We start from the raw sequence: 20,583 nt of genomic DNA, 5'->3' as shown, positions 1-20,583 counted from the left end.
CGGCACAAATGTGGCTTGAGCGGAGTTTAAAAAGATTTATTAGAACCGGGTCATATGAGGCTGAATTAACGTACCTATCAAAGACCTCAGGGGGCGTGGCTTGGACGCCGATCGGGATGGCGGCGTGAGCCTGTAGCTCCGAGCCTGATCCCGGCATTAATCCTGATATACCTGCCGTAAGGGGCTCCTAGTGGGACGGACTGCCGGCGCGGAGCACCGGGGCTGCAGGGGCTACTGGCAACGAGATTGAGGAGGGTGCTGGAGCCTGTCGCCGGGGCTGCGGAGCGTGGAGAACGGCAGGCAAGATGGCGGCAACCTCGACCTCAGAGCCTTGAGGGTGGAGGACGGAGGATCGGGGTCGGAAGGAGACGGGGACTACCCCAGCTGGGCTGCAGGAGGACGGCTTTCCGGTGCCCCTGGTATTGTGGGCTGGGGGTCGGGGCTCCTCTCGCTGGGTGAGGCGCGGAGCGCCGGAGCCGCCCCCCTCCCCCCACGTGGAGAGAGACGACTGCCTGGGCTGGCGAGGAGCCTGGCTGGGACCCGGGACGGCGGAGGCGGCCGGAGCGTGTGCGGTGTTGCCCGGGAGGGGCTACGCCTGACAGGGCGTTGTTGGACAGCGTGCACGGCATCGGGGCGGACTGACGGTCCCCGCCGGCAGCTCCGGAGTGGTGCGGGTCCCGGCGCTGAGCGGAGGCTGGCAGTGCAGGGACGGAGGAGAGCGGCAGGCGGGCGCGGAGGGGCGCCCCCCCCCCCCCAGGGACACGGTGCTGACCCCGCTGGGCGGATAGCCCTGGACTGCTTTGATGAGGGCCTAACGACAAGGAGGTCCGGAGCGGCTGCCGACGCTGTGGGGAACGGAGGAGGGCCCTGGACTGCGTGGCCCTCATCGGCGGCTGGAGAGTGGCGAGTGCTGCCGGAGGTTGGAGGCGGCGACCCAGGAGGGGCCCTCTGGCTGACTGAGGGAAACACACGGGCCGCGATTGTGGTGGCCCTCGTGGGTGGCGGCCAGGCCGGGCGGCGGACTCTGGCACAGTTGAGCGGGGGACCCTCGCGCTCACCTTGATCGGGGGTGCCCAGCGAGCAGATGGCGACTAAGGGCTCCGCACTGCAGATGCCGGTGGGGCACGGTCGGGGGCCGGCACAGGCCGCGGATGGCGGGGCCCAGGCTGACCCGGAGGGATCAGCGCAGGAACGGCGCCTCAACAAACGGCTGGATGGCATCCTGGAGGCGATCACGGCGACCAAGGAGGCACTGCACAACGATATAGCGCAGGTCGCCACTGGGCTGGGTCTCTTGCGGGCGGACCATGCCAAATTGTCGGACCGAGTTAAGGACAATGAGATGCAGCTACAGGAGCTCAAGCCAGCGGTGGTGGCCGCGGACCATAAACTCGCTGATATCCTGAGCCGTTTGGCGACGCTGGAGAGGCGGGCGGAGGATGCAGAAGGCCGTAATCGAAGGAACAACGTAAGGGTGGTGGGCCTTCCAGAAAACAGCGAAGGAGGGGATGCGGTGGCATACATGGAGAACTGGTTTAAAACGGTGGTGGCTCCGGAGGGGCTCTCCCCCTTCTCCTTGGAGCGCGCACATAGGGTTCCGGCCCGCCCGCCGCTGCCGGGCCGCCCACCCAGGCCGATGTTGGTCAGACTCTTGCATTACAAGGACAGAGATTTGCTGCTCCAGAGGGCACGATCAGAGGGCCCATTTCAGGTGGCGAACAGCCCGGTAACGGTGTTTCCTGACTATACGCAGGAGGTCCAGAAATGTAGGGCCTCTTTTTTTTGGGGGTGAAAAAGGAACTGGGGGCCGAGGGGTTACAATATTCCTTGCTTTTCCCGGCGAAACTAAGAGTGATTGTGGACGGAACGGCTCACTTCTTCCAGACCCCTGACGAGGCGTGGGCATGGCTTGAGTTGCATCGCGCTGGTACGGACCGCACGGGGAAAGGCGCGAGGGCGAAGAGCCAGCCGGTGAGGGTGCGGAAATGCCAACGCATCCGCAAACGAGATAACCTCCGGAGAGGGGTGCGGGACGCCCAGATAGCGGATGACAGGCGGGGAGCGCTGGCGGCGACGGCGATCATAACGGGCTCCTCGCAGGACAGGACATCGGTGGGTACAGAATCTGGTGACGATGGCGAGCAGTCAGGTGGTGAAGTCTCGGAGGCTGAGAGCTCAGGGAGGCCGGCAGTCACCCCACAGACGGCGGATGGACTCTTCAACGACTAACACTGGGAGTAGGGGATGTTATTCGCAGCCCTGAGTCCGGAGGGGTGCCCTGGTGCTCTGCGATTTGGAAGGTACTGTGTTGAGAGACCTGTGGGATCGTGAGCTGGGGGCGAGGGCTGGGCCTGCCCCGGGTCGGCTCTGAAGCACCCCCTCGTGGCCCTTAAGGCTTGCTGTGGTGACGACCGCAGAGTAGGGAATGTTTGGAGGGTTGCAGGTTTGGATGGGGGCTGATATAGCGTTATTGGGTCCTGTTCTGGGGAGAGGGGTGGGGGGAGTTTGTTGGGGAGTTTTGGTTAAGGGGCAATACTGCATGGCTGGGGGCGGTCACTGGGCACTGGTTCATTGGTTGAGGACTGGCTACAATGGGGACATTACCTAATTTGAAATGCCTCTCGTGGAATGTCCGCGGACTCCGGACCATGACGAGGAGGTATAAGGTGCATGCCCAGCTGGTGAGGCGAGGCATCCAAATTGCTTTCCTACAAGAGACTCATTTAACCAGGCAGGAACATACTGCGCTGCAGAGGAGATGGCATGGCCAAGTGTTTGGTACCACGTACTCGGCGTTTGCCAGGGGAGTATTGGTGTGGGTGAGAGCGGGGGTCCCATTCCAGGCTACGGCTCAGTTGGTAGACCCTGAGGGTAGATATGTGGTGGTGGAGGGGCCAGGCGCGCAACACCCATTGGACTCACAGGGCTTCAGCCCCCCCCGTCGTGTGTGGCAGCCCGGGATGAGACACCTTCCCGGGCAAAAAAGCAGCCGCACCCGAGCACTTCACAGGTCTTTAAAAGACCATTTGCATGTTAATGAGGCATTGCTGTTGTTTCACCCCTTCTAAGAGCCCCTGCAGCTCCACTCTGCCTATTGCTTAAAGTTCAGCCCCCCCCGAAATTTTTGCTCAGCCCCCCCCCCCCCCCCCCCCGAAATTTTTGCTCAGCCCCCCCCGAAATTTGGCTCTAGTTGCGCCTCTGGGAGGGGCGGTTGTATGGCCAGGATGTGGTTCTGTGTAGTCTCTATGCTCCTAATGTGGATCAGGCGCGCTTCTTTGCTGGCCTGACGGGATCGCTGGCGCACTTCCTGGCGGGCCCCATTCTGATAGGAGGGGACTTTAATTCCATAACTGATGTAGCATTGGATAGGTCGCATCCGCCCCTGGCCGACTCCCCGGTGCGCCGGTTAGCGGCGCACAGGGCGGACTGGCAGGAGAGGTGGGGATTGGTCAATGTGTGGAGGGAGCAGCATCCTGGCGATAGGGACTACTCCTTTTTTTCCGCTCTACATGCGCTGCACGTTAGGATAGACGCCATTCTGTGTAGTGGCTCCCTGGCTCCCAAAATGGCGCACATGGAGTATTTAACTAGGATCATCTCCGATCATAATCCGCTGTTGCTGACGCTGCAGTGGCAGAGGCCGAGGTCGGCAATCCCGACGTGGAGGCTATGGCCAGCGACCTTAGAAGATCCGGTGTTTAGTGATGCTGTCCTACAGGGCATTGAGCTTTACTTTAGGGAGAATGAAGGGTCAACTGCCACGAGAGCGAATGAATGGGATGCAATGAAGGTGGTGACCAGGGGTGTTTGTATGGGCCGGTTCTCGAATGTGCGGACGACAGTCCTGGCTGACCTGGCGAAGGCGGAGGGGTTGCTGCGGGACTTGGAGTGGCGCAGGCCTGAGCGGCCGGAACTACAGGATAGGCTGCTAGAGGCGAAGGAGTTGGTTGCCACTGAGACGGAGCGGCTGTGGTGCTTTGATTACAAGCAGTACGCGGCCAGAGTGCATGCGGAGAGGGATAAGGTGGGGACGCTCCTGGCCCGGCTGGATAATCCGGAACCTAGAGGTTGCCCGGTCATGAGCAATCGCACGGAGACAGGGGAAGTAGTCTACACGCAAACGGCGGTGCTGGAGCGCTTCCGGTCGTATTATACGGGCCTCTATGAGAGCCAGCGGGGGCCGGAGGGCCGTCCACCGGCCGACTTACTGGAGACTACTCACCTCCCGAGGCTGGAGGCCGAGACTGCGAAAGAACTGGGTGGACCTGTCACGCTCTCGGAAATCAGGGTGGCTATCAAGCACATGCCTAGAAACAAAACGCCAGGGGTAGATGGCCTGCCGATCGAATTTTATGCGCAGTATGTAGATGTACTGGCGCCCAGGCTCTTGCTGGTCTATGCGGAGGCCCTGACGCTAGGGAGATTGCCCCAGTCGATGAGGGAGGCGCTGGTGGTACCGCTGCTGAAGCCGGGCAGGGACGCTTCTGATGTGACTTCGTATAGGCCATTGTCCATGCTGACGGTCGACTAAAATATTGAGTCGCATCCTGGCTACTAGATTGCTCCCACACATGACCCGGCTGGTTCATGAAGACCAAGCTGGATTTATCCCCACTAGGAGCACGGCCATGAATATTCGGCGCCTGGTCTGCATAATGGACAGTGTTTGGGACCCTACCCAGAAACCGGTAGTGTTATCTGTGGATATAGAAAAGGCCTTCGACTGCTTAGAGTGGGGCTACCTTGATGCGGTACTGGAGCGAATGGGTCTGGGGGATGGGTTTGGGCGGTGGACGAGGGTCCTGTATTCCTCTGCTTCGACCCGAGTACGCCTGGGATCGGTGGTTTCCTCAGAATATCCGGTGCGCAGGGGCACGAGACAGGGCTGTTCGTTGTCTCCCCTGTTTGCCCTGGCAATGGAGCCGTTGGCGACGTGGGCGAGGACGGGATCAAGGTACGGTGGGGTCCGGTGTGGGGAAACGACGCACTATATTTCGTTGTACGCTGACGATCTTTTGCTGTATCTCGAGAACTCAGAGGAAGCCCTGGGGGGGGGGGGCTATGGAGTTGCTGTCGGGCTTTGGGGGGCTGTCGGGCCTCAAGGTCAATTGGGCTAAAACTTGTGTCTTCCCGCTGCGGGCGGATGTGCCGTACCCCCCACTCACTGTGGAGGTGGTGTGGGAGGCCACGTGCTTTACCTACTTGGGGGTTCGGATCTACCGCGACATCGGGGACTTGATGGATGGTAACATAGGGCGTAGTGTGCGGGCTCTGAGGGGATGCATGACCTTTTGGGCCTCCCTACCGCTGTCGGTGCTGGGCCGAGTGGCGCTGTTAAAGATGGTGGCCCTGCCACGGCTGCTTTATTATTTCCGCACCCTGCCGGTCTGGGTCTTTGCAGAGCTGAGGACACTGGTGGTAGGCTTCCTGTGGGGGGGGGGGGGGACGGAGGAGGGGGGCCCTGGCTACTTTGGTGCGACCCAAATTCGAGGGAGGATTGGCGGTCCCTGATTTTGAATTGTACTACCTGGCGGCACAGCTACAGGTTTTAACGCAAAATGTTGCTAAAGTATTTAGAGGCCCGGAGCATGAGAGGGAGTCCGGTATCCAGAGACACGTTTTATCCTACATAGTCTTGCAACAGAAGCTGGACTTGAGAGACCTCTCTATAGAGGAGAGAACCCTCCGGCAGTGCTGGCACAGGAGCATGAGGAGAGCTAAGGCGGCACGCCCGTATGCGCCGGAGATCCCGCTGGGGATGCTGACAGCATTGCCACATGGCGGTGACTGGTCACCATTGGCGGAGTGGGAGGAGCTGGGGCTGCAGATGGTGGGAGACCTGTATGTGGAGGGGGCGCTCGCGCCCTTTGGGGTGCTGCAGGAACAGTTCGGCCTCCCGGAAGGGAGTTACCTGCTGCACGCGGCGGTGTGTGCGGCGGTACAAAGACACTGGAGGGAGGGACTGGTGGAGCCTGCCGTGGTTCAGACATGCCAGTATGTGGTGATGGCGGCGGGGAGAGTTAAGGCGGTCACATGCATCCACTCCCGACTGCTGCGGGAGGGTTTGGAGCCGCTTGCGGCATTAAAGGAGAAGTGGGAGGGGAGTATAGGCAAACCCATCCCGGACACCGTGTGGAGTCATATTATGCGGAGGACATGGAAGGGGAGTAGGAATGCCCGCTTCCAGCAGGTACACTTCTTCGTGCTGCATAGGGCTTATCTGACCCCGGGAAGGATTAAACGGTATTTTCAGGTGCAGGATGCGGCGTGCCCGAGATGTCAGGAGCTTGGAGCGGAGCTCGACCACCTTTTATGGGCGTGTCCCCGGCTGGGGACGTATTGGGCTGAGGTGGGGGAGCTCTTGAACGCGGTCACGGACCGTGAAGTGGAGTTCGACATGGCGGCCTGTTTATTGCTCTGGTTCCCTCACACAGTGAAGACGAAAGTGACCAGTAAATTCATTGACTTGGGCCTTATGCTGGCCCAGAGAGAAATCACCTGGCATTGGAAATCCCGGGAGGGTCCGTCGTATGGGAGATGGATGGCTGAGTTGTTGAAGTGGGCCAGCTGTGAGAGTGTGCTTAGGAGGCGGCAGGCGGCCAGGGCGGGGGTTGAGAAGGGATTGGACTGGGTGAGGGCATGGGAGCTGATAGTGCAGGCTCTGAAGGACTACCGGCTGGAGAGCACAGAGCAGGAAGACCGGGAGGGCGGGGCTCCATGAGGCCTTGAAGCTACAGGCATACAACCAATAGCAGTAGAAACAGTATGCTAGACCCCTCGATCGGGGCCCACGCCAGCAGTAATGGGGGGGTGGGTAGGGTGGGGGGGAGTTATTGGGGTGTTATAGTAGTATAAGGACGGCTGACTGGGGATTGAGGCGGTTGGGTAAAACGCAGATATTAACCTGGGAGGTTGACCAGCTCCTCTGTGACGGGATAGCGACGATACTCAGAGAATTGTAACGATGAGCCGCCCGGCCTCCGGGATGTGGGCTGAATGGCTGTGTACAGCACTACGGAGAGGGTGGGGCTCTGAGATACCTTTTGAGCTCGGGTCGCTATTATGGAGTTCTCTTTCTTTATTCTGCAATAAAAACATGTTTTAAAAAAAAATCAAAGACCTCAGAAGTATATCAACACTTCTGGACAGCATTGCGAGGGAGTTGATATATGATCAGCAGTGACTAGGAGAATTAATAGCCAATGAAGATGTAGCCTTTTCAAATAAATTACTACTGCACTCACTCTTACTGGGCCAGAACTCCCAATTCAGGTGTAAAAGCAATCGGATTTACAAGTAGCATGACTATACCACACATTTTACTTGCAGAGATACATCTTGGCTTCATTTGTGATGGGGTGCACTGCAAAATTCAGTGTTTTGCAGCGTGGGATGGAGAAAACGTTCCGCGGTGTCGAACTTAGACCTGGGAGGTAAATACCGCTCACAGTAAATACTGCATCCGGCGGTAATGAAATTACAATCTGCTGTACTAGCACCCAAAATACCGGGTAGTAAAACATGAAGGCCTGGAATGTTTTATACAGTAGGCACAATATTACACTTAGGATGCACTGTGCCTGTGTGTAGCAGTCTAGTTGTTCCCGTTAAGACTGTCCCCATGGCCCTGAAGCATCTGCACACTTTGTATCACTCTCTGGCCATGCGTGGCCAGAGAGTTTAAATAAACGAGCGGAGGTCGCACGGGACTTCCGGCCCATACTGTGAACTATGTGTATGCCTCGTCAATTCAGGGTCCCGCTTTATATGCGCAGATGCTGCGTGTAGCACAGCATTACATTGGCGACGGAGGGTGGGCGCCTTTGCCCAGCGAATGCTGTCTCCCTACCTCTGTATGCTCCTGACCGACGCCAATGTCCAAGCGCCTGCTCCCCGCACAGAAGATCGCTGCACTCCTGCCGATTCTCGCTATGCACTTGAGACTGCACATGAGCGGCAAGCGGCGGTAGCCGCTTCATCCCTGGCTCATCGCCGTCCAGATACCTGGCGGATGTCTGTGTATTTGCCCGCTGCCTCCACCGAGCAAGTGTAAGCACGGACGCGAAGCTGCCTACATCGCGCGCATCCGCGCATCAGGTTGCTGAAGCCCTCTGGCTGTCCCGCTGCAACATTGCCTGCATCGCGTGCACACGAGCATAGTCATACCCAGGCCCTCTGACTGCTCCTCTCTACCGTGCCAGGTTATGTCAAGCCACGCCACCTGCTGGTCTAAAGTGAGTACTGCATGCCTCAAACTCCTTGGCTTAATGCTGCCTGTGATACTAGGAGGTGCTGGAAGGTGCCATGAACTGCTGTCTGCCGCCTGTGCAACCCTGCATGTTCCCTCCTTTGGTTCTGAGGAGACGAGAGAGCTGGCCTGCTGTGGGTGCCACCCATCACCCTGACATTGTTTCCACGCCCACCTGGGGTAAGACCCCTCAAGCAGCCTGACAAGCGTGCCGCGCAACACCTAGTAGCGGAGAGGGACACCATCAGCTCTGCAGAGAGCGTCATTAGGCTGCCTACGCCAAGGTACCGTAATGAACCCTGCTGCTGCGGCGGCCGCGCCTGCGGCCCAACAAAATGCGCCTCCTGTACAGCAAGTAACGCTACACGCTCACAACACGTGCAGATCACAGCATTGCCCCCGTTCAGTGAGCTTATCGATCCTGTGACAGCGTCTCCGAGGTGGACGATCTGGATTGGCAGGCTCAACAACTACTTCACTGCCACTCGTGAGACGGGACGGTGCAGTAAAAAGGTCGCTACTACTCCATTTGGGGGGGGGGGGAGATATACAAGCTGTTTGCACATCTCCCGGACACCGGTGCCCCCAATGATTATGACGCAGCAGTCAGGGCATTAAATGCCCATTTTGACCCATAACTTAACCCAGATTACGAGCGTTTCAAGCTCCGTCAGGCGCGTCGGAGAGAAGGAGAGACCATGGATGCCTTCAACACTAGTTTGTGAGAGTTGGCCAGTACCTGCACAGATGACGATCAGAATAAGGCGGTAAGGGCCCAAGCGATCCAAGGGTGCCGCAACAAACATCTTCGGACCCTCATATTGCGACAACCAGGAATCACCCTGGAGGACATTCTTATCCTAGCTCGGTCGCATGAACTTTCAGATGCTAGAGCCACAGTCATGGACGCCGCGCTTACCCAACAAGGAGAAAAGTCAGTAACAGTAAAGACTGAATGAGCAGATGCGATACGCACCCCAGCCAGAAGCACCCAAGGACAATGGCCGACCAGAAACTCGCGCGGGCCACGCTGTGGCTACTGTGGGAATGAAGAACACCCACCTGAGAAATGCCTTGCACAAATCCGGACATGCTCCAAATGTGGCATCCCCAACCATTATGCGAGCGTCTGCAGAGGAGGGGCCCGAAGCAGAGGAGCTTGTGGAAGACGACTGCCATCCAAGGCAGTGCGACAATTATCGCTCGATGAAGTGGACAATTCCACAGCAGCTAAGTCGTCAGTCAATCGAAGGCAGTACCTAGAAGATTCATCCACGGAGGACGAGGCGGAAGTATACATGATATCATTTGCAAGTGATCTGAAACCAAGACGGAGACCCCAACCGACGTGCGCCATCGAAATTGCAGGATCACTAGTGGCGGCTCTAATTGACACAGGGGAGTCTGTAAACGTGATGGGCTGTCCGCATTACAAGCAACTGAAGCCGAAACCTGTATTGATCCCGTCAAGTGTGAAAATCCTGACGTATGGCAGCCAAAAACCATTAGCGCTAAAAGGGAAGATAATGGTGCAAGTCAAATCAGACACGCACGAGGTCACCAGGACGTTCCACGTCATAGACCGTGAAGCTGACATCTTAGTAAGCAGCCACACAGCAGAAGACCTAGGTCTGGTGACATTCGCCAACGCCGTCAAGACCCTACAGGCCGACGACATACTTGAGCTGTTCCCACAACTCTTCAAAGGCCTTGGGTGTATGAAGAGAAACCCCGTCAAGCTGCACATTGATAAGGCGGTCAAACCAGTCGCCCTATGACACTGTCGCATACCTTTCCATCTCAGGCCACTCGTCGAGCAAGTTGACGATATACTGGCTGAGCTAAACGTATCCCGATGGTTTTCCAAGCTCGATCTTAACACGGGATATCGCCAGTTGAAGCTGGCGGAGGAAAGCAGATATATTGCGACTTTCTCAACTCACCTGGGGCTACGCCGCTACAAAAGGTTAAACTTCGGCATATCTTCTGCAGCAGAAAATTACCAAAATGCAGTTCGGAAAATGCTGTCAGGGCTCCAGGGAGTTCTCAACGTCAGTGACCATATACTCATTCACTCAGCCACACTCGAAGAACACCATCGCTGTCTCAGGGCTGCTTTGCAACACCTGATTGACCATAGGGTGACCCTACACCGGAACAAATGCCAATTCTTCCAAAAGTCCATTGAATTCTTTGGCTACGTATTCAGCCAAGATGGAGTGCAAGTAGACCCCAGGAAATTGCAAGTCATCCAACAAGCACCAGCACCCAGGACGGCGTCAGAAGTTTGGAGATTCTTAGGCATGGCCACATACTGTGGACTGTTCATACCTAACCTTGCTACCGTGGCTGAACCTTTAAGAGCTCTCACCAAAAAGGAGGCCGTGTGGAAATGGGAAAGCGAGGAAGAAGAAGCATTCCAAAAGGTAAAGTCGACCCTGTTGAGCAAAACCACCATGGCCTACTTCGACACTGCCCGGTGAACAGAAGTAGTGATGGATGCAAGCCCCATGGGATTAGGAGTACTCCTCGCCCAGGAAACAGAACCCGGAAAGTGGGTTCCCCTCCCCTTTGCAAGCAAAGCGCTCACATCAACCGAGGCTCGTTATTCCCAAATTGAGCGAGAAGCGCTAGCCATCTAATGGGCTTGTAATCACTTTCATCTGTATATCAGCGGACACCCCTTCAAAGTTGTAACTGACCACCAATCACTACTTCCTCTGTTCAGAGGCACCGCTCCACACCCACCTCCCAGAATCGAAAGGTGGGCCATACAATTACAGCATTATCAAATGGAAATAGAATACAGACCTGGAGCCAAAAATCCTGCTGATTTTCTGTCCAGACACCCGCTAAATGTCCTCCTGGCAACTCCAGGCAAGAACAATGCACCGAGGAATACGTATGCATGCTGTCCCAATGGGCCTATTCACGAGCTCTTACCGTAGAGGAGATAAAGGCAGAAACGGACAATGATGCAGTCCTTCCAAAATACTAGCAGCTATATGCAGTGGGACATGGGAAGGTTTCCTCCAAGGCATCACAGGATGGAACGAACCGGACCGAGTTCAGCTAAGAAAGATGTGGCGGGTCCATGACGAACTGAGCACTACCGACAGTGGCATTGTACTACGTGGGTCACGAATCGTCATCCTGGCAGGCCTCCAAGAACGTGCGACCGTTCTAGCACACGAAGGCCATCAAGGCACAGTGAGAATGAAGTCACAAATGCGAGAAAAGGTGTGGTTCCCTGGTCTAGAGGCAGTTGTGAGAAATTGCTGAGCCTGCCAGCTCACCAGCAACCCAGAGGCACCAGCACCGGTGATAACCGAAGATCCAGCACCATCCCCGTGGTCGTGGGTGAGCCTCGATTTCAGGAGCTTCCCAGACGGAAGGGTCACCGCGGTTCAAGTCGACGGTTACACAAAGTACCCTATTGTAGATGTTATACCGTCGACATCATTCAACCATCTGCAACCAGTACTCGAGACGGGGTTCACTCTTTTAGGACTGCCTCAAGTCATGAAACCAACAACGGGCCACCGTTCCAAGGGGGAAGAGTCCAAAGAACTACTAACGCAACTAGGAATCAAACACCACCGCATCACTCCACAATGGCCTCAAGCCAATGGTGAAGCAGAACGTTTTATGCGAACACTAAACAAAATCCTTCGGATATCAGCAGCCGAACAATCTGACCCAGAAATGGCGCTTCAGCGGTTCTTGAGAGAATATCGCAGTACCCCACATTGCACCACGCAACGGTCGCCGTGGGCTCTCATGCTGGCTGGGCCCCAGCGAGACACCATTCCAGTGTCTGAGAACTGGACACCCAAGCCATACAACCAAACGCGACGAAGAACCACTAACAATAAAGCTAGCAGTCGGAGAAGAGCACGGCTGACAGTCATAACACCTGGATGCACTGTCGTAGTGCGCCACCGTTGCGGCAGAGGGAAATTCCGCACAGTGTATGAGCCCGGACTGTGGACAGTGTTGAACATTACAGGAACGGCCCTCACCGCCAAGAAGGGAGGAGAGATCATCACCTGGAACATCTCCTGGTTTTAACAAGTACCACCAGACGATACCGAGCCGTTGCATCCCAGCGAAATAAGTGATGAGGAACTCCCAAGCGGCAGTCTGTCACTACGATCTGACCGCGTTCAAGGCCAGGGTCCCAAAACTGTCACTCCAACCCTGTATGATGGACAATCTAATATCACGGAAGCACCGCCAGCCCGATGAGAAGTCAGCGAGAGGCACACTGCCGGTACAGTTTGAAACCTAACCCAAGACCAAACAAGAAACTGGCAGACTTTGTATGCTGACCCGTCGTTGACATTCCCGTTGAACACTGTTTTGGGATGGGATGTAGCTGTCTAGTTGTTCCCGTTAAGACTGCCCCCATGGCCCGGAAGCATCTGCACACTTTGTATCTCTCAAACGGGCGGAGGTCGCACGGGACTTCCGGCCCATACTGTGAACTGTGTATGCCTCGTCAATTCAGGGTCCCGCTTTATATGCGCAGATGCTGCGTGTAACACAGCATTGCACTGTGCACCGGGGCACGACACTCTATTACATATAATGAACTGATCACAAACTTGTGGCTGCCCTTCGCGGGGCAGCACATTACTGAAAGGCAGATTGGGTGTTAGAAGCAGCCGCAATGTCTTTTGCAGTGCAAGTGGCACCCAACATGCACTTCATGGGGTGAGGGGGACAAAGATTGCTCTGCAGGCGGGAGCAGTGAGAGACCCTTTTGTAGGATGTCCTTGGGTTGTGCGGGCGGGGGAAAATTGACTGACAGTACACTGTGGTGTATTGTCAGTGTGCCTCTTTACAGTCTCTTTGCCTATCGTCCACATCCATAATATGGGGCAGGCACAGTTGCAAAGTGTACCCCGTATTATCATGAGGCCACACCCCCATGCTAATGAGTGAAGGTGCCTGCATTAAGACCGTGCTATCTCTACATAAGCGTTGCATTATCTGTAACACAGAAGGGGCCACACAAGCATCTGTTGCCACTTCTGCAATGCTACAGTGCCCTGCAGGGCAGAAAATGGGTGCACATGCCCACTGAATCCCTACAGGCACTGCATGTAATACGTCCCTAGGTGTACTACATCTCCCCTTATTGTGCACCACAGTTAGAGTATAAAAAGTGCTAGTCTGCTAATTGTGTTGCCTTGTGGCCTGTTGAGGCATTTGCAGTCCCTGTTTTTAGGTTGAAGCCTACCAGACAGCGCAGTTACCGGCTTGCAAAGACATATGGGGGACCATGCCAGCCATAGGGCAGCGCGACTGGTGCAGCCGCACCTGGCGCTGTTCTCCGGCGTGCTCCGAAATAATAAGGATTTAAAAAAGCACCCGCTGCTGAGTTCCTTGTGTGTCCAGAAGTTTTCAGGCAACAATACAAATGTCAAGACAACTCTGGTGATTAATGTTCCTGCTGGAGAGAGATCAGAGTTTAATCTAGTGGCAGTCTTCACTCCTGCTAAAGTAGTGCAAAAGGTTAAGATGCCTGTTTCAAAGAACATGTACCATCCATCACCAAACTGTATTTTATGTGGATTGCTCAGTAGGTTACTGCTTTTATCAGAGATCCTTTTGTTACTTGTAGTTCACAAAAGTTGCAACCCTAATATAGCACAGTACCTATGAGCTATCATCAAAGAGCTGCATGCAAACTGCATTGTATAGGTTATAACGTTCTGTCTTTTCCCTTGTCTTTCATCATCCTAATTTTGCTAAAAAGAGTTCATTTGGGTTTAAGGACATTCTTATTAGTAAAGCTAACCACTGCAATAACTTTTAAATCCGGAGTCTGTGCTTCTCCAGTCCAAACACTCTTAAAATATACTACCTACTAGTATAGGTGACATTTGACTCCTACACCTTGTAATTCTTTTATCTTATGTAACATTTCCTATGGACTGATTTAGGCACACCTGAATCATTGACTCTGTAAAATGTGTGTGATGAAGTGCCCTGGCACCCTGCACTGGTATGAATAGTGGTATAAAAGAAATAAAATGCATATGAGAGAGGGCCTATGAAGGGATGAGGAGCATTGGTGGAGAGTGGTAATGAGGGAATTTGTAGAGGTTTTTTTGGGTGGGGGCATCAATCAAGATTGCCGCACTGGGCACCACCAGTTCTAAAATATGCTCTGTGGAGGCCCTGCTGAAAGCTGACTTAGAAATGCATTACTCCCATTGCTTATCATTGGCTTTGCCTTTTGTCACTCACACTTGCGTGGTTTCTTTTTGCTAGCTTTATTTGGTTTTGGCTGTCCTGCTTGTGTTAGTCCCTCCCATGGAGCATAGCCTGTTTACCACCTCCCTGATTGGCTCCTTCTGTTCTTCCACCACTGCTCGCTTTTTGGGAATAACCTCCCCCCCCCCCCCCCCACATCCCTCCCTTTTTTAGTGAAGCACTTTATAAGAGTGCATGTTTTACAGCTGTCTCTTCTTGCATGCTTCTCCCCAACCACGTTCGGTATGACATGTGTAAGGAGTTCATTCTCTGCCAATGTGCTTCTCTTCCATCACCCACACTTGTGTTGCTTTCTAGTCCTAGCGCTTCTGGTCCCCACACTTCATAATCGACACTGCTCTCCTTCACTCGTTTTCTCTCACTTGTTGCTTCTTCCCACCTGCCATGTTGTTTTACCCCTGTGTTGCTTTACTCCGCCCACTCCTGCCAGCCGCTTATACATTATATGTATTTTTTTAAAAAGCTCCATTTTAAAACGGTGGTTCATGCTCCTTGTTAGGTCTCGCTGAGCCCAGCGCATGCGCTGGCCCGGAGAGACATTTTGTAAGTGGGATTTTCAAAGTGCTGCTGGCTGGCCTAACGCTTGCGTTCACGCGATCGTGCACGCGCGCAGCCGGCCGCCAGCAGCACTTTGAAAACTCGTGCGTCATCGCGCCCTTATTTAACTTACTTCGCTCTATTGTAAATCGCTCGCACACCTCTGGGTAAAGTTCGCGCTATATAAAAATGCATAAATAAATAAAATACCTATGACACGCTTTCTACGCCAATGTGTGTATTTTACCCCCTTTCCCTTGCACTCATTTTTCCCTCCTTTCCTTTACTTCAAATGGCTCCTCGTTCGTTTTATGCTTCATTATTTGTGATTCTGGCTTTCTTTAAAATGGAAGCCATCAGGTCTTCATTTACCGAAGCAAAGCATGCTGTGTCAGTCACTTAATCGGGGAAGTTGAACATTGGCTGAGAGCACTTGGCTACTGTGCAAGCAATCAGAGACAAGGTACAAAAGAAGACAAAACAACTAGACCGTGCTTCAAAAACAGCATTTAGTCTTTATTCAGTTTTCATGGCGTTGACACCGGCTTCGCTGACTGTCATGGCGGCCCCCATGCAGTGTTGCTGCTGTGCTGGGATGTTACTGTGGCTTTCGCAGAGAGGAGGTAGCACCTTCACCCCTCGATACAGAGGAGTGAAGCGTGTCTCTGTATTAATAAGTCGGGCCAGAGGCTCGCAGAGCGAGACTAGCACCACACGAGAAGTGACTTTGCAGGTTGACTTGAGGGACAGGTAAGAAATAAGGGACGCAACACTCTTGGAATCGAAATATGCTTTTCTGGCAATGGCAACACGTATTGGTAAATGCATTCGGTTTTGCCTATGTGATAAACATTTTTTTTGGTAGGTTTTAAGTTCGCGAGGAGATGTGCAATATAGTAATCTCAGTAATAGTGTTATGAATAGTTTTTTGGGAAAGGCACTATATCTGCTGGTTATCTAGATAAAGCGGTCCTGGACCCCCTGCTTGCTTCCTTGTTTCTGTGTGTGCCAGTTTCTGTTTGTGTGTGCATTCTTGTGCTTCTGTTTGTGTGATGACGTGAACTTTCTTTTGCTCTGCGTGTGTCTCATATGTGTTGTTGCATTTTTCATCAGAAACTTGGCAAAATTCACAGGGTCCGTTCCTTTAAACCTTTTCCACACACAAATCTGGGAAAATTGCAAAATGTGCTCTCAGGATCCCTAGCCACAAAGTCAGAATCTGCAGAGGTTTCGGTACAGAGATATACTCTGCGGCTGCACAGTATTAACTACATGTTTGAAATTCTGCCAGTAGTGACACTGAGTGCACGAGAAGTGCCGGTTCCCAGCTGCACTTTTGCTGGTATTCACCTATATGTGCTATGTCTTTCCCACTCTCCCGCGCAGTATTGAGTTCACTCCAATCACAAGTGGGGCAGGAACAAATCTCACACCTATTGAAAGTAGGTCTGAGAAAAATAAGTCTTACAATGTAAATTGTGTTCTATTTAAGAAAAAAAGGGGATTTAACTTAAGGCTACACTATAGATTTTCCTTGATGACGTTTCACGATAGCAGTGTTGTGGACTATGTGCATCTAACAGGCAGTCTGTGACAATCACACATTTACTGGGCGTGTGCATGGGGATTCTGGATAGAGTGTAAGGAGGAGGACATCTGCATAAGTTGCAAATGTATGACTAGGTCTGCGGAGGCTTCAGACAGTGCTGCGATGTTCAAGCTATCGCGACTGGTACCCCTCCTATATGACTCCCGGTGGCTCACACCCGCAGAAAGGAAACCATCAGACTAGAGACGAACAATTGTAACAAAAAAAGAAGCATTGGCATAGCCAATAGGTCCCGCCTTTGGGACCTTATAAGTGTTTAGCCATGCAACAGTTGATGTTGTTGCACCAAGTATATTGTGCTGCTTAACTAAATACTTATAAGGTCCCAAAAGCGAGACCTATTGGCTATGCCAATGCTTGTTTTTAATTTACTGATCTGTCTCAGATTGGTAAATAAAAAAAACAAAAGGGTGCCCTTGTAAGTTAACCAATCAGTGGCTTGTAGAGCATGACTACTCACCTGTGAGGGTTTCAAGGCGCTGAGGGGGGGTGGGGCTGCTGGGCCATCAAAAGCACTATGGGTCAGTTGAAGAGCCAGGTCTTGAGGTCATTCCCGAATTGAGGCAGTAACGGTGATTGCCTGAGCTGGAGAGGCATGGTGTTCCAGGTCTTCACTGCGAGGTAGGAGAAGGATCTGCCTCCAGCTGTGGTCTTGTGGATACCTGGGATGGTAGCCAGGCCAGGGCCTGTCTGGCAGAGCAGAGGTCTCTGGTGGGTACGTGGAATGCGAGGCGGTGGTTGAGGTACGCAGGTCCAGCGTTTTGTTGACTGGGAGCCAGTGGAGGTCTCTGAGGCGGCTTATGATTTGGCTGCCATGGAGGATGTTGAGTGAGTCTGGTGGAGTTCTTGAGTTTCTGGGTGATGCCGGCATAGAGTGCATTGCCGTAGTCGATTCTGCTGCTGACGATTGCGTGGGTGAGCGTCTTTCTGGAATCGGTGGGGATCCATTTGAAGATCTTTCGAAGCAGATGTAGAGTGTGGAAGCAGGATGACGAGACCGCGTTTATCTGGCAGTTCGTGGGGAGCTAGGGGTACAGGATGATGCCGAGGTTCCGCACATGGTCGGCGAGTGTGGGGGAGGTCCCAAGTGCTACGGGCCACCAGGACTTGTCCCAGGTGGAATGGATGGAGCCCATGAAGAGGACTTTGGTCTACTCTGAGTTGAGCTTGAGACCGCTGTTGTTCATCCAAGCAGCGACAGTCCGTATCCTGTCGTGAAAGTTGTTCTTGGCGACTGTGGGTTTGTTGGTGAGGGAGAGAATCAGCCGGGTGTAGTCGGCGTAGGAGACTATGTTGAGCCCGTGGTTTCTGGCAATGGCTGCAAGCAGGGCCATGTAGATGTTGAAAAGCGGGGGGTCAGGGAGGAACTTAGGAACTCTGCAGCTGATCTCTGTAGGTTCCGAGAAGAACAGAGGAAGTCTGACTGTGTTCGGCCGGTGCGGAAGGCGCATATCAATTCTGGGGCTTTGTCGCGGGTGCCAATGTCATGGAGTCTTATGCATAGAGTGCGGTGAGAGATGGTATCAAAGTCCGAGAGGTCCAGCAGTTTTGCCTCGGTTGAGGAGGGCATGGATGTTGTCTGTGGCGGCGAGGAGTGCAGTAAGTGAGTGTATGTTTTGAACGAATGTTGCCTACAAAATATCGTGATGGAGTCATTAGGTCTTTTAAAAAGTTTTTTTTAATGCTTTCTGCACAACAGCTGTGATGCTGTTCAACATGGCTAAAAATGTTAACAAAGCCAATACGTCTTATCGGCGTTGCCAATGCTCGTTTCTCATTCTCACTGATGTTTTATTTTTCAGAATACCAACCCATAAGTAAATATTTATGTTGCGAGACATCGTTGGGATTTTTCTTATCCTGATCCTTTCACCAGGAGAGCCATTTTCTGATTTGGTTACAATTTAGATTTTGCCCAAGCTAACAAAAACATATCTTTCAAAATGTGCCTCATCTGATTAAGCCTTCTAAATCTGACCTCACAGGCAGGCTGGGGTCGTCACTTCAGTTGGGTATCATTGACCTGAAGTTGCTTTTCCCTTCTTGACCAAAACCATCTTCCACATAAATCACATGCTTCACCGAGATGAACTGATTCTTGAAAACCTCCTGTTGGACTTGGCCCTTTTTGGCTAAAGTTCCTTAAACTTTTTGCTTTTCCCTAGACCTTTTTTTTGACCTGGTGTTGCCAACTTAGATGCTTTGGGCCCTTTGCCACTGCTAATCAGTGTCAAAGTGCAATTGCTCCCTGTGTAAAGTGTAATGGTAATTGGTTGTCCATGATTGGTATGTTTGCCTTACTAGTAAAATCCCTAGTAGAGTGCACTATGGGTGGTGCCAGGGCTGGTAATGCAAATGTCACTAGTGGGCCTGCAGCACTAATTGTGCCACCCACATAAGTAGCCTTAAAGAGAACTCGGGCCTGCCACTGCAGTGCCTGCTCGCAGTTTGTTAAACTGCCATGTTCTGACAAGGGCACCCACTTGCCAGACCTTACCCTTCCCTTTTTTTGCACATCAGACACCCCTATTGTAGGCCTAAGGTACCCCCTGGGCAGGATGCAGTGTATGTGAAAGGTAGGACATGTACTGAGGTGTGTACCATGTCCTGACAGTGAAATACTCTCCATTTTGTTTTTCACTGTTGGAAGGCCATCTTGCCCATAGGACAGAAATGGGGAAGCTGTGTAATGTTTCCAGCCTATCTTCCCAAAGGCTTAAGATGGAGAGGTGAAGTTTAGTATTCTTGTTTAGAAACCACTATTATAGAAGTGGCTGGGTTTTTGTGCTCTAACATTTCTGTGTGTCTCCACCTGTGGATTGACTGTCTGGATCTGAAAGTGATAGGATCTGTGGAATGTATTGACCCAGGGAAGGAGGTGAGACAGCAACAGGCTGACCTGCATCTGGAGTTTAGGCGGGAGGAGTAGCCCCTTGAGGTGAAGAGGCCTGGGCTGCAGCCATAAAACAATGGCGCCATTCCCTGGTGAGTGATTAAGGACCCAGACCCCCACTATCAAAGGAAGAAGGTGTCACTGGCAGGGAGACACCCAGAACTGGTTTGGACAGGGGCCAGTGCCCCCCTGAACACAAAGACTTCAAAGACATTTAGGGGTATAACTGTGAGAGCTGAAACCTCTTAACATGCTGGCGTCGAGGAGTCTTGTGGATAGGTTGCGGTGAGAGACGGCATCAAAGGGGGCCGAGAGGTCCAGGACGATGAGGGCTGCAGTTTTGCCTCGGTTGAGGAGGGTGAGGATGTCGTCTGTGGCGGCGAGGAGGGCGGTGAGTGAATGTATGTGTTTTGAACAGATGTTGTCTACAAAGTGACGTGATGGCGAGTCATTAGGTCTTTTAAAAAAATATTTAATGCTTGCTGCACAACAAGCCCAAATGTAAAGCCTGCTACACACACAGTTCTTAGTATCGATCACAACAAAATTCTTACCAAGAGAACAAGCATGTGTCTTGCTGAGCTCATGAGAATCAGTAGATGGCTGTGTAAGTAATTAAAAAAAGCAAATAACTTTGGCTCAGCAAACTAGTTTCCAAACATTTGCATATCAAGTGCCAGGATGCGATGCATCGAAGGTGCAAAGACCGGTGCATTGTAAGTGTGCTACTCACCCGTTAGGGTCTCAAGGTGCTGGGGGGAGGGCATAAGCAGCTCCATTCAGGCAAAGAGCCAGGTCTTGAGCATCTTCCTGAAGATGTTCAGGGAGGGGGGGCGTCTGATGTCGATCGGGAGCTGGTTCCAGGTCTTGGCCGTGATGTAGGAGAAGGTTTTTCCACCTGTTCTGGCTCTGCGGATGCGTGGGGGTTCATGGAGGTTGGCGTATTGGAGGTTTCTCTTCGGTACGTGGAAGGAGATTCTCTCGTTGAGGTATTGGGGTCTGGTGTTGTGG

General features: G+C 53.0%; 1 protein-coding gene across 15 annotated transcripts in view; it reads left to right on the top strand.

The window, feature by feature from the left end:
• ACOT11 (acyl-CoA thioesterase 11) overlaps positions 1 to 20,583 on the top strand; it is a 749,239-nt gene that overhangs the window by 465,059 nt on the left and 263,597 nt on the right. The window lies entirely within an intron of this gene.

The sequence above is a fragment of the Triturus cristatus genome, chromosome 4_2 (assembly GCF_964204655.1).
Source record: "Triturus cristatus chromosome 4_2, aTriCri1.1, whole genome shotgun sequence".
Classification (NCBI taxonomy): Eukaryota; Metazoa; Chordata; class Amphibia; order Caudata; family Salamandridae; genus Triturus; species Triturus cristatus.
This window is presented reverse-complemented; position numbering and strand designations above follow the sequence as displayed.